Genomic DNA, 11,720 nt, shown 5'->3' with positions numbered 1-11,720 from the left:
AATTAGATTGATTATTATTTCATCGTGTAATATCGATAATTCCATAATAGGAAACCTCAACATTGACTGCCAATAAGCATCTTGCTTATACTCTCTTCTCGCACAACGTTGATCTTTTCCATGCATTGACCGAGTATACACATAGTCCTACATTACATGGCTTGCATTAGTACAATGTCGATACCCATGCACAACACATACCCTAGGGTGATACACCGTCATCCGGGAGGACACAAACAAGGACGGGGGGAGGCATTCTCAATGCGAACCTGACAGAGTCAAAAAGTACTAAAAGGACACTATTTTTATGTTTGTGAGTCTTGTTGCGTTTGATTATGGAAATTTTTAGTAAACCCAAGTGTATATGCCCTTATCTAGCGTGGTTCTACAGAGATATGAGGATAAACGACAAAGATGAGCCTCTAGGTGTGTGTGTGTGTGTGTGTGTGTAAAATAGCAGTTTTTATGAAAAACAATGAGAAAATCAGAGTAATCCAACCAAAAATATTACAAAATGAGTGTACATAGTGGCTTACTGTGTTACTTTTTTATTTATTTTGATTTATTGGTATTTTTAAGGATAATTTATTTATTTTTCTTTTATTTTTGTTAATTTTCTAGAGAAAAACAAAGAAAAATAGAAAAAGCAATTGATATGGAGACATAATGAAAAAATAAAAATACAAGAGTGATTAGCAAGTCAAGGGCAACATATGGTGAAGTCGAGGTGCAACTATAAAAATGTTACGGAAAGCCCGATGTCGTGCAGCTCCGCTCCCATGCTAAGAAATATGCCAAGAAGATGCAGATCAAGCTTATTGAAAGCCTACTTGATTAATGGTCAATGATGAGGGCTTGTTAACAGGCCAAGCTTAATGATTAATGTATGCCAGATGCGTCTTAAAAGGGCCAACAGATGCCTCAATGATGCCAAAAATGAGTACGCTTGCCGTGACCATAGATGAGAGATTATGATCTAGAACTGAAGTGCTTGAAGTGATCTACCGGCCTGTCTTTACGGCTCGTCGATAGGAGCTACGGTGAAGAAGTTATGGCAGTTTAAAGTTCAAGTCGATTGTAGATCCGTACCGGATTGGGCAACTGCAACTGACGTGACAGAAATGAAATGAATGCACAGGCGTGAAGTGCTCACTTTGTGGAGCGCGTCAATATTTTTAGATTAGCGACGATTTGAGTCTCGGTTGCCAATATATTAGCCGTTAAAGATTCACCGGGGGCCGGCTCCGTACCAGGTTTGGTCCGCTCGGTCGGAGTACCATCTGGGAATTTTATAGCCTTGGCAGGGCTCGGGGATAGTGCTCAAGGAGAATCTTGTCTGGAATGTCATCACTTGTAGTGCATTGAAAGAGGGGTATGCTGATGGATCCATGCTCGGCACTATCGGGGTCGAGATGTATACATTTGATAATGCTTTGATTGAACGAATATACGAAATAATGGATATTGGAGAAATATATTGTGCCGAGAAACTCACTTGCGTGTTTCTTTTGTGAGCTCACTTAAAGACTTTGCTAAGAACAAATGGGTTACTTGAAAATGACACATATTCAGTCAATGCTTGACTCAGTATGTATGCCCAAATGTGGTGCCCTTACGAGGGAAGCGCGGCCACTAAAGGGCCACCCAGCTTAACCAAGTGGCAAGGCTGCCCGGAAGCCAAGGGGGTTATCGCTGCCCGATGCAGAAGCTTGGCAAGCTTTGGGCGATGAGTATGCCTAATATGGCTTACAAATCCATAAGGCCGCCCATATAATAAGCTAAGGCCGCCCAATTAAAGGGCATGGCCAATGGCCGCCCAAAAGGAGAATTAAAGTGTGGGAAGGCAAAAGAAAAAAAATGGGAAAAAGCATGGAGTGAGTAGGGACAGCGCAGTGCAGGGAGGAAGAGGAGGTTCGTAGAGCCGTGGCAGGCCACTGATGACGGTGTGCAAGGGATGAAGGGTAGAGCAGGCCCTCGCGCTCTATTGGATGCTACTCCAGGAGAAGTCTGTGCAACTCATCTGCCTTGCCTTGCCACGTCATCACCCCATTTCCCATGCCTAGCAACGACGGCGCCGTCGTTGCTTAGAAGGGGAAGGGGGCTTTATATATAAAAAAGAAGGGGCTTAAACAAGCAAGGAAAAATAAGGGTTTCTAGGGTAACAAGCGAAGAAGGCAGAGAAGTTGGAAGGGAGAAGAAGAAGGGGGAACAGCTCATGCATAAGCAAAGGGAGTTCTCTCTCTCTCTCTCTCTCTCTCTCTCTCTCTCTCTCTCTCTCTCTCTCTCTCTCTCTCTCTCTCTCGCGTCCTCGAGGCAAGCAAGCAGTGCTCCCTCTCTCTTGCTCCCATGCTCGGCAAGATATACAAAGCAAAGCTCTTTCTCTCTCCCTCTCGAGCTTGACCAAGAAGCAAGCAAGGCAAGGAGCTTGAAGGAGAGGCGTGAAGGGAGGAGCGGTCAAACTCTCTTCCTCTCGCTCTTGTTTTCGACAAGCAAAGGAGTAAGGCAAGGCAAGAAAGACAGATGGAGGTCGAGGCTTGGGCAAGACAAGGCGAGAGGGAGATTTACAAGAAAACGAAAATCTTGAAGTAAGCAGGAGCAAGCTTTGGCAAAGGGGACGAAGGAGATTCATAGAAGGAGCTCGATCGAAGCAGAAGAAGCACTCTTGACCTTGAACCAAAGCAAGAGAAGAAAGCAGGAGGAAGTTACAACTAGAGAATGGCAATTCAGCCGGTCCAAAGCATTGATGATCGAGGCAGTGAACTGAATTGAAGACTGCAGAATCCACAGGGCAATCGAAGCAAATGAAGCGACATGAGGGAGTTTCCATCACCGTCATCAGCTAATCTGTGATTAATCATTATGTTAAGCCCGATGTCGTTAACGACCCGATTAATCCTGTAAATGGGAGCTTAAACTCCTAGTTCGCAGATAATTCAAGTGACGGCGCGGTTAACAGCCCGCCTTGGCTAAGGACTAAATTATACTCAAAGTAATATTCAATTAATTGATGATTGCGGTGGTTGCGAGAGTTATCAATTGTTCTTGTTCTCTCTCTTTCACACCTCCCACAACCAGAGGCCCGGAGCCCCCGTCTCACGTAGCGAACACATATAACCCGACATCTTTGGTGAACCCGACGCAAAACGAGCCGGGGTGGGAGGTAAAGATGGAGATGCCAGAACAGTTAAATCAGTTTATTGAAGATTTCAGTGCCAATGGATTTGATACAAATCTAGCAGTTGCAGATTTGCCAAAAATGATGGAATTGGTTCAGGGGTATCTACAGGAAGCAAAAGTCATGCAGATAAAAAAGCAAATTGATGATGCTGTAGAGCTAGCACTTGATGTTGTTTGGGAGCAGTATTATAATTTTCAAGGATATGATCTTGAAGGTTTTATTGCATGTTACGAAGCTGAGATGAAGAACCGAAATGTTCCAGAAGATCGGATGATTGCAGCTTTTGAGGAGGTTGTAAACTCGGATTTTAAAAAGCAGGTTCAAGAACTGGCAGAAGAATATCCCACACGGTGGGAGTATTTTGCAGAGGAATTTATTTACAAAATCTCAAGGATTCTAGATCGGGAAATAAAGGAGATTACTGAACGAAATAAGGTTGTCTTTAATAAAAGTGAAGGGGATCAGATGAAAATCCTAAACTATGATGAATTGTGGGAGCATATTTCCGCAAGAAGTAAAGCCAAAGAAAATGCTAAGCTAGAAGTAGCGGATTCAGTTTCAGAGGAGCTTAATTTGAGCAATGAAGAAAAGGTAAACAATGAATTTAATGCTGGAACAGATTTATATGATTTTTTTTCAAAGATTGCTCGCATGGACGCTACCTCTAATAATGGTTCCAGTGAAGACATAGACTATGCAGCAAGCGGTTCGAAAGCTGTTGACCTTGACATGGGTTATTCTGAAGGAGTTCATCAAGAAGATGAGCCTCTACAGGATATTACTGAAACTATCAGCACTACAGGCGAGCAGGGTAACATGTTTGTTTCAGATGATTGCATAAACAAAGCTATTATATACACAGTAGCTGATGAAGTAACTAAAATTGTGGACCCAGCATAGGATGAGCCTAAGGATGTCAACGAACCTATGATTGCTACTAACAATATGCTTGCAGATGATGCTATCACAGAAGAGGATGCTATAATCGATGAATTTTTGTCTAGATCTGAAGGAGATGTTTATGGCAGTATAGAAAAGATTTCTGATGCGTATACCTCTTCAGAGGGGGTGCCAGATGAGCCTTTACAGTTCTATAATGTATTGCTAAGTGCAGATGAGGAAGCAGAGGATGATATGGATGAGTATGAAGATTGCTCAGAACAAGCTGATTGTGAACAGATTATAGACAGGGATTTTTCATCTATGCTTGTACATGGGCTACATGAGGAGGTAACTCCTACACTTTTGATTAATGTTGAGACTTCCAAGGGTGATTTTCCCGAGGATGTTATGAATGAAGATCTACATAATAAAGCTGTTTTTCACGATCAAGATGAGAAGCCAACAGGTAAAGATTCCTCTAATGATACAGGTCAAGAGACTCCCAAGGTTTTTCGTGATGGCTATGAAGCTAGAGGAGATGATAATGCTAAATCATCCTTGATACTGCATAAAGTCACATGGTTTTTCATTTCCTTGGGCAATGTGCCAAATGTAGCTAGATTTGGATGCTATTCCTATTGATGCTTATGTCAGTGATGTCTTGACTGCCAGTAAAAGGGAGCCAGATTTCTTTAATGCTTTCTGGTAACGAGCTTAAGTTGCCAACAGTTTACGGGATGTGGGTGCTGCACTATGCTTCAGGTGAAGCTCTAGTATACTGCGGAGTAATCCAACAAAAAATATTACAAAATGAGTGTACATAGTGGCTTACTGTGTTACTTTTTTATTTATTTTGATTTATTGGTATTTTTAAGGATAATTTATTTATTTTTCTTTTATTTTTGTTAATTTTCTAGAGAAAAACAAAGAAAAATAGAAAAAGCAATTGATATGGAGACGTAATGAAAAAATAAAAATACAAGAGTGATTAGCAAGTCAAGGGCAACATATGGTGAAATCGAGGTGCAATTATAAAAATGTTACGGAAAGCCCGATGTCGTGCAGCTCCGCTCCTATGCTAAGAAATATGCCAAGAAGATGCAGATCAAGCTTATTGAAAGCCTACTTGATTAATGGTCAATGATGAGGGCTTGTTAACAGGCCAAGCTTAATGATTAATGTATGCCAGATGCGTCTTAAAAGGGCCAACAGATGCCTCAATGATGCCAAAAATGAGTACGCTTTCCATGACCATAGATGAGAGATTATGATCTAGAACTGAAGTGCTTGAAGTGATCTACCGGCCTGTCTTTACGGCTCGTCGATAGGAGCTACGGTGAAGAAGTTATGGTAGTTTAAAGTTCAAGTCGATTGCAGATCCGTACCGGATTGGGCAACTGCAACTGACGTGACAGAAATGAAATGAATGCATAGGCGTGAAGTGCTCACTTTGTGGAGCGCGTCAGTATTTTTAGATTAGCGACGATCTGAGTCTCGGTTGCCAATATATTAGCCGTTATAGATTCACCGGGGGCCGGCTCCGTACCAGTTTGGTCCGCTCGGTCGGAGTACCATCTGGGAATTTTATAGCCTTGGCAGGGTTCGGGGATAGTGCTCGAGGAGAATCTTGTCTGGAATGTCATCACTTGTAGTGCATTGAAAGAGGGGTATGCTGATGGGTCCATGCTCGGCACTATCGGGGTCGAGATGTATACATTTGATAATGCTTTGATTGAATGAATATACGAAATAATGTTCTCTCTCTCTCTCTCTCTCTCTCTCTCTCTCTCTCTCTCTCGCTTCCTCGAGGCAAGCAAGCAATGCTCCCTCTCTCTCGCTCCCATGCTCGGCTAGATATACAAAGCAAAGCTCTTTCTCTCTCCCTCTCGAGCTTGACCAAGAAGCAAGCAAGGCAAGGAGCTTGAAGGAGAGGCATGAAGGGAGGAGCAGTCAAACTCTCTTTCTCTTGATCTTGTTTTCGACAAGCAAAGGAGTAAGGCAAGGCAAGAAAGACAGATGGAGGTCGAGGCTTGGGCAAGACAAGGCGAGAGGGAGATTTACAAGAAAACGAAAAGATTGAAGTAAGTAGGAGCAAGCTTGGCAAAGGGTACGAAGGAGATTCATAGAAGGAGCTCAATCAAAGCAGAAGAAGCACTCTTGACCTTGAACCAAAGCAAGAGAAGAAAGAAGGAGGAAGTTACAACTAGAGAATGGCAATTCAGCCGGTCCAAAGCATTGATGATCGAGGCAGTGAACTGAATTGAAGACTGCAGAATCCACAGGGCAATTGAAGCAAATGAAGCGACATGAGGGAGTTTCTATCACCGTCATCATCTAATCTGTGATTAATCATTCTGTTAAGCCCGATGTCATTAACGACCCGGTTAATCCTGTAAACGGGAGCTTAAACTCCTAGTTAGCAGATGATCCAAGTGACGACACTGTTAACAGCCCACCTTGGCTAAGGACTAAATTATACTCAAAGTAATATTCAATTAATTGATGATTGCGGTGGTTGTGAGAGTTATCAATTGTTCTTGTTCTCTCTCTTTCACACCTCCCACAACCAGAGGCCTGGTGCCTGCCCGGCTCACGTAGTGAACACGTATAACCCGACATCGATCCGACCAGCTTTTGGACGAAATGACAAATTCTTGAAAATTGGGCAAATGGAGTCCAAATGGAGAAATTTTTGAGCCTAAGGTGCATTTTGCGATGAGATAGGAGCACATGTCAAATTTTGTGGCAAGTGGCTCAAAGACCCTCAATATAAGATATTTTGGGCCCACTTATTATCTCGTAGACTCATTACCATGTGCTCTTTTTGTTCTATGCTAACTTCAACGCGAAAAACTCACGAAAGCGGCAATGCGGCATCACCGAGAAGAGACCAAAACGGGATCGTAACTCAACAACCACTAACTCGATAGCTACAAGACTTGATAGGGGGTTAACCCTAGGCTAGATGAGCATGCCTATGCTGGTTTAGGTCAGCAAGAAAAACCATAACGTCTCATGCCCTGCAAGAAGCCAGTCGGGGACAAGTCGACAAAATGGCACGAAACGTAACGGAGAGATGCTTCTCAAGAATTTCAATAAGCTCGTGTAACTTCCTCCCTGATCAATCATCAAAAATTTTGCCAACACATTGAGCTAGGCTTTGAACACGCAAAGCGTAATTTGGCTCTCATGATGAAACGGTACGTCCTTTTGCCACCAAACTTCATGAGCATCATTGACATACCATCGACAACCAAAAAATATGGTCAAGCATCAAGAAAAATTGTTTCAAACCATATTCTGACAAAAAGAGGTATTTTGAGCGACAAATCGCCAAAAATGGTATCCATAAGGCCCCTTTCGGTATTTCTTTTTGTATTAATATTGAGCAAGTACACGTGCCCTGGCTCTCCTCTACTCACCGGCTCTGAAATACCAAGCAGAGAGTTCTCAAGCTAATCTAGTGCATTTTAAAGTTGAACAAGAGCTACAAGGGCTACATGCAATAGCACAAACCTTCCAAGTGCATCAAACCAAAATTTTGCATCCCAAACATTATACGTGTATGATGTTTGGCTGTCAGTTTTACACATGTAAATGATCACTTTTCCACACTAGCCCTTTCATTATGCTTAGTACAACTCACATACAAAGTCTCCTGCAATTTGGACCATTTGAAGCCATCATTTAGCCAAAAACCACACAGATAGAGTCCCCGGGAAAAATAAGTCTTATCCATAGAAAGGATCTCTAAACTCAGAGAATTTTTGACACAAGGCATGCACCTAGCATATAGATCATAACCCAATGCTCAAATATCCATTTTACAAGATTAGACATCATACGCGCATAATGTCTAGACATGTCATAGAGAGGTTCTGTCAATATTTTGGGTATCTAGATTTCAATATCATGGCATATATAGCCTCTACAAAGTTTTGGGCACAATTGGGCATGTTTTGATCAATATCCACCTCATTTTGCAAATCAAAGAGTAAAAAACACCTTCTATGATCTTGGGCACTTTAATCCTTATCCAAATTCATTCGTGAACACATCAAAGCCATGCACACATCATGAGAAAGTTGCACACCAAGTTTAAGCAAGAAAAGCCAATATAGACATCATACATGTATGATGTCTAGACCCTTCAACTTGACATGCTACAGTATTTTTTAAGTCACCAGCACTTTTATCACATCCTTATGTGCTTTCCAACCAATACTCATCATGTTTGGACATCATTTCACCTAATTATACCCATGTGATGGAAATTTAGATGCACAAACCTCAATTATGGATTTTGGTATCTAAAAACAATTCCAATTTCAAATTTGAGGCTGTACACTCCATGCTCATGCTATGGACATCCTTCCCTATAAGTTTCAATCTGTTTGCAGACAAAAGACATCATACACGCATGATGTCCCAAGGTGTTAAATTGCCCACTTGAGGAGGTTTTAGCCTACCCTATGTTTTTACCATACGCCCATGAGTCTATCCACCAAGTTTCAAGCAATTTGAACCTCCTATACCCAGATGCACCCAATTTACCATTTTAGAGGTCAGAAAGAGCTTATAAGCCAAATTCTTGCTCATTACTGGTTCAAATCCCATTCCAGGCATATATGTATGGTGTACAAGCTATGAGCTATGCCTCTGTCAAGTTTCACCTCAGTTAGAGCACATAGACATTGTACATGTATGATGTCTCACAGTATAAAATGAGCATACAAATGCATTTTTTTCCATTTGAATGGCAACCTTAGGCCCTGATTAGATTGTGGTTCAACTTTGAAATCATTTGGAAAGCTACAAGCTGATAATTTCTAGATTTTGCAAAAAAGGCGCTAACTTTGGAACTTGGAGTGCACGTAGGATCAATGGAAGCAGGCAAGTCGCCTATAAAGAGGAAAAGGCCTACCTTGAAAAATATCATGGCAGCAGTAGAGAATTTTACCACCCCAAATAAGACACTGAAGCCGACTAAATCATGGATGGAAAAATCCACACTAGAAACAGAAGGCATAAGGCTATATCAAGGAATATTCAAAGATCCATAGGGCAATACAATGGACGTGCCAATGATTCCAAGAGAGCTCAATGAGTATGCCAACAAAAAAGGCATCCTCAACCACCTAGAAATAAGACAATGAAGCTGACTAAAGCATGGATGGACAAATCCACACTAGAAACAGAAGGCATAAGGCTATATCAAGGAATATTCAAAGATCCATAGGGAAATACAATGGACGTGCCAATGATTCCAAGAGAGCTCAATGAGTATGCCAACAAAAAAGGCATCCTCAACCACCTAGAAAGAGTGGACCTACATGGATTTTTGACATCAGTACTAGTTGGTATCGACTTCCAAAGAATATATGAGCTGACAACCACAATCAAGAAAGACGACACGACAATCCTCAACACACTTGAATGGAAAAGCAAAGAAGTTTCCATTACACCACAGATCATTGATGATGCTTTAGGACTCCACAACGATGGCAGATTTTTCCAAGAAAGAAGAGATGAAGTAAAGGTATACTCTCAAAAGAAGACCAACCAAACTTTTAAAGACCTAGTGGACCCAAGAGCAACCAGAATCTGCAATTTGTACAAACAATTTTTCCATGTCTACAACAAGCGACCATAAAAGTACACGACCCCACCACTATGGGGTGAGGATCCGGAGAGTGCAAGATGCAACAGAGGGAAGGAAAAAAGGAGACACATTCTTGGTGGAGCTTATGAGAAGAAGTCCTTATCACTCCTTATAGTTTCATTATAACAAATAATGTTAATTGGTGGGCGCCCCGGCCAAACTGGCGACCGACCACTAGCATGAAACCTAACAATCTCTCACTTGAAGGACTGCAATGTGGCCCAAGTGGCTAAAAAATCTAGGGGCTATTATGTACACTGTAGAAACGTGAAGCATGAACATAGCTTCACCCTACACTCATCATCTCTATGCAATGTGTGAACCTCTCTGAGGCTAAGCTCTTCGTTAGAGCATCCGTTGAGTTTTTATCCATGTGAACTTTGGCTAACTCAATGCATTTTCTAGCCAAAATATCATGTACCACATGATACCTGACCTCTATGTGTTTTGACTTGTAGTGAAACACGGAATTCTTTTCTAACGGAATTGCGCTCTGACTATCACAACGTAGCACTGGATTCTAGTGTATACCAAGGTCTCCCACTAGACCAAGGGGAGGTCACCTAATAAAAATGTAACCTATCATGTGAGTTCAATAGAAGGGTATTTAAAGTTCTTGAAACTTACATAAATATATATACAAAAGGGTATTATTTTTTCAAATTTGAAAAAAACTTACAGATTTTAAAAGAGAAGGGTATATTATATTCCTAACAAGATTCATAGATAAGGGGTTTTACAAACATGTCTTGAACGCACGTGATATGGTAGTTTTACACATAGTGAACCCCCCGAGCACTAGACGAGTTAACCACATAACTTCCTTACTAGAACTAGAAACTGCAACATAATATGCCTCAATGGTGGAAGACAAAGTGAAATTTTGGCAACATGATCTCCAAGAGATTGTCGATTCAACAAACAAGAAAACATAGCCAGATGTGGATTGCGTGTCCACACAACCCGTATAATCCGAGTCAGTGTATCCAACTATGGATGCATCACTCTTCCCAAAGCGTAAGCACTTGTGGCTGAACCCTTTATGTATCTCGAAATGTGCTTCATAATTCTTTCTTCTTGGATTTCCATATATCTTCTGACCAGTCCCACTACATATGCAATGTTTGGCCATGTACTAACTATGGTGAATATGAGTTTTCCAATTGCCAAAGAATATGGCACCTTTACTATCTCTGCTTTTTCAACATCTGATTTGGGACAATCATGCTTGCTAAGTTTCTTGTATGCAGCCATTGGGGTACTCAATGCTTTCCCCCCTTGCATATTAAAACATTGCAAGACCTTGTGAATCTACTCTTCCTGCAAGAGTTCAAGTATACCACGTTTGCGATCTCTCTTGATACACATACCAAAAAAACTGATGTGCTTCGCCCAAATTTTTCATAGAAAACTGCTTGCTTAAGGCATCCTCGAGAAGTGCAATCTCATCTTTTGACTTCCCGTCTATGAGCATACCATCCATGTACAAAATTAGAATGATGAGGGAACGATCATTTATGATCCTTGTGTACAAGCAGTGATCCTCCTGGCTCCGTACATAACCCTAGGACTGAATGTACTTATCGAACTTGATGTACCACTGCTTTGAGCCTTGCTTTAACCCATACAAAGCCTTCTTGAGTCTACACACCAGTTCTGCACGTGTTGGCTTCTAAGTCTTTATTGCAAAACCTTCTGGCTGTTTCATGTAGACATCCTCTTCAAGATCCCCATGAAGAAACATTGCCTTCACATCCTTTTGGACCAATTCCATGTCTTGATGGCTACTAGACCAAGCACAAGATGCACTGTAGTCATCTTGACTATGGGAGAAAAGATTTCATTGAAATCTATGTCTTTTGTTTTCTTGAACCCTTTAGCAACCAATCTAGTCTTATACTTAGGCTCGAGATCATCTGTGGTATACTTATTCGTGTAAACCCATTTTCATGGCAATGCCTATTTACCCTCTGATAACTCTGTCAATTGCCAATTTTC

This window comes from Adiantum capillus-veneris, chromosome 30, assembly GCF_014529385.1.
Source record: "Adiantum capillus-veneris isolate H3 chromosome 30, ASM1452938v2, whole genome shotgun sequence".
In the NCBI taxonomy this organism is placed as follows: Eukaryota; Viridiplantae; Streptophyta; class Polypodiopsida; order Polypodiales; family Pteridaceae; genus Adiantum; species Adiantum capillus-veneris.
Note: the sequence above shows the minus strand (reverse complement) of the source record.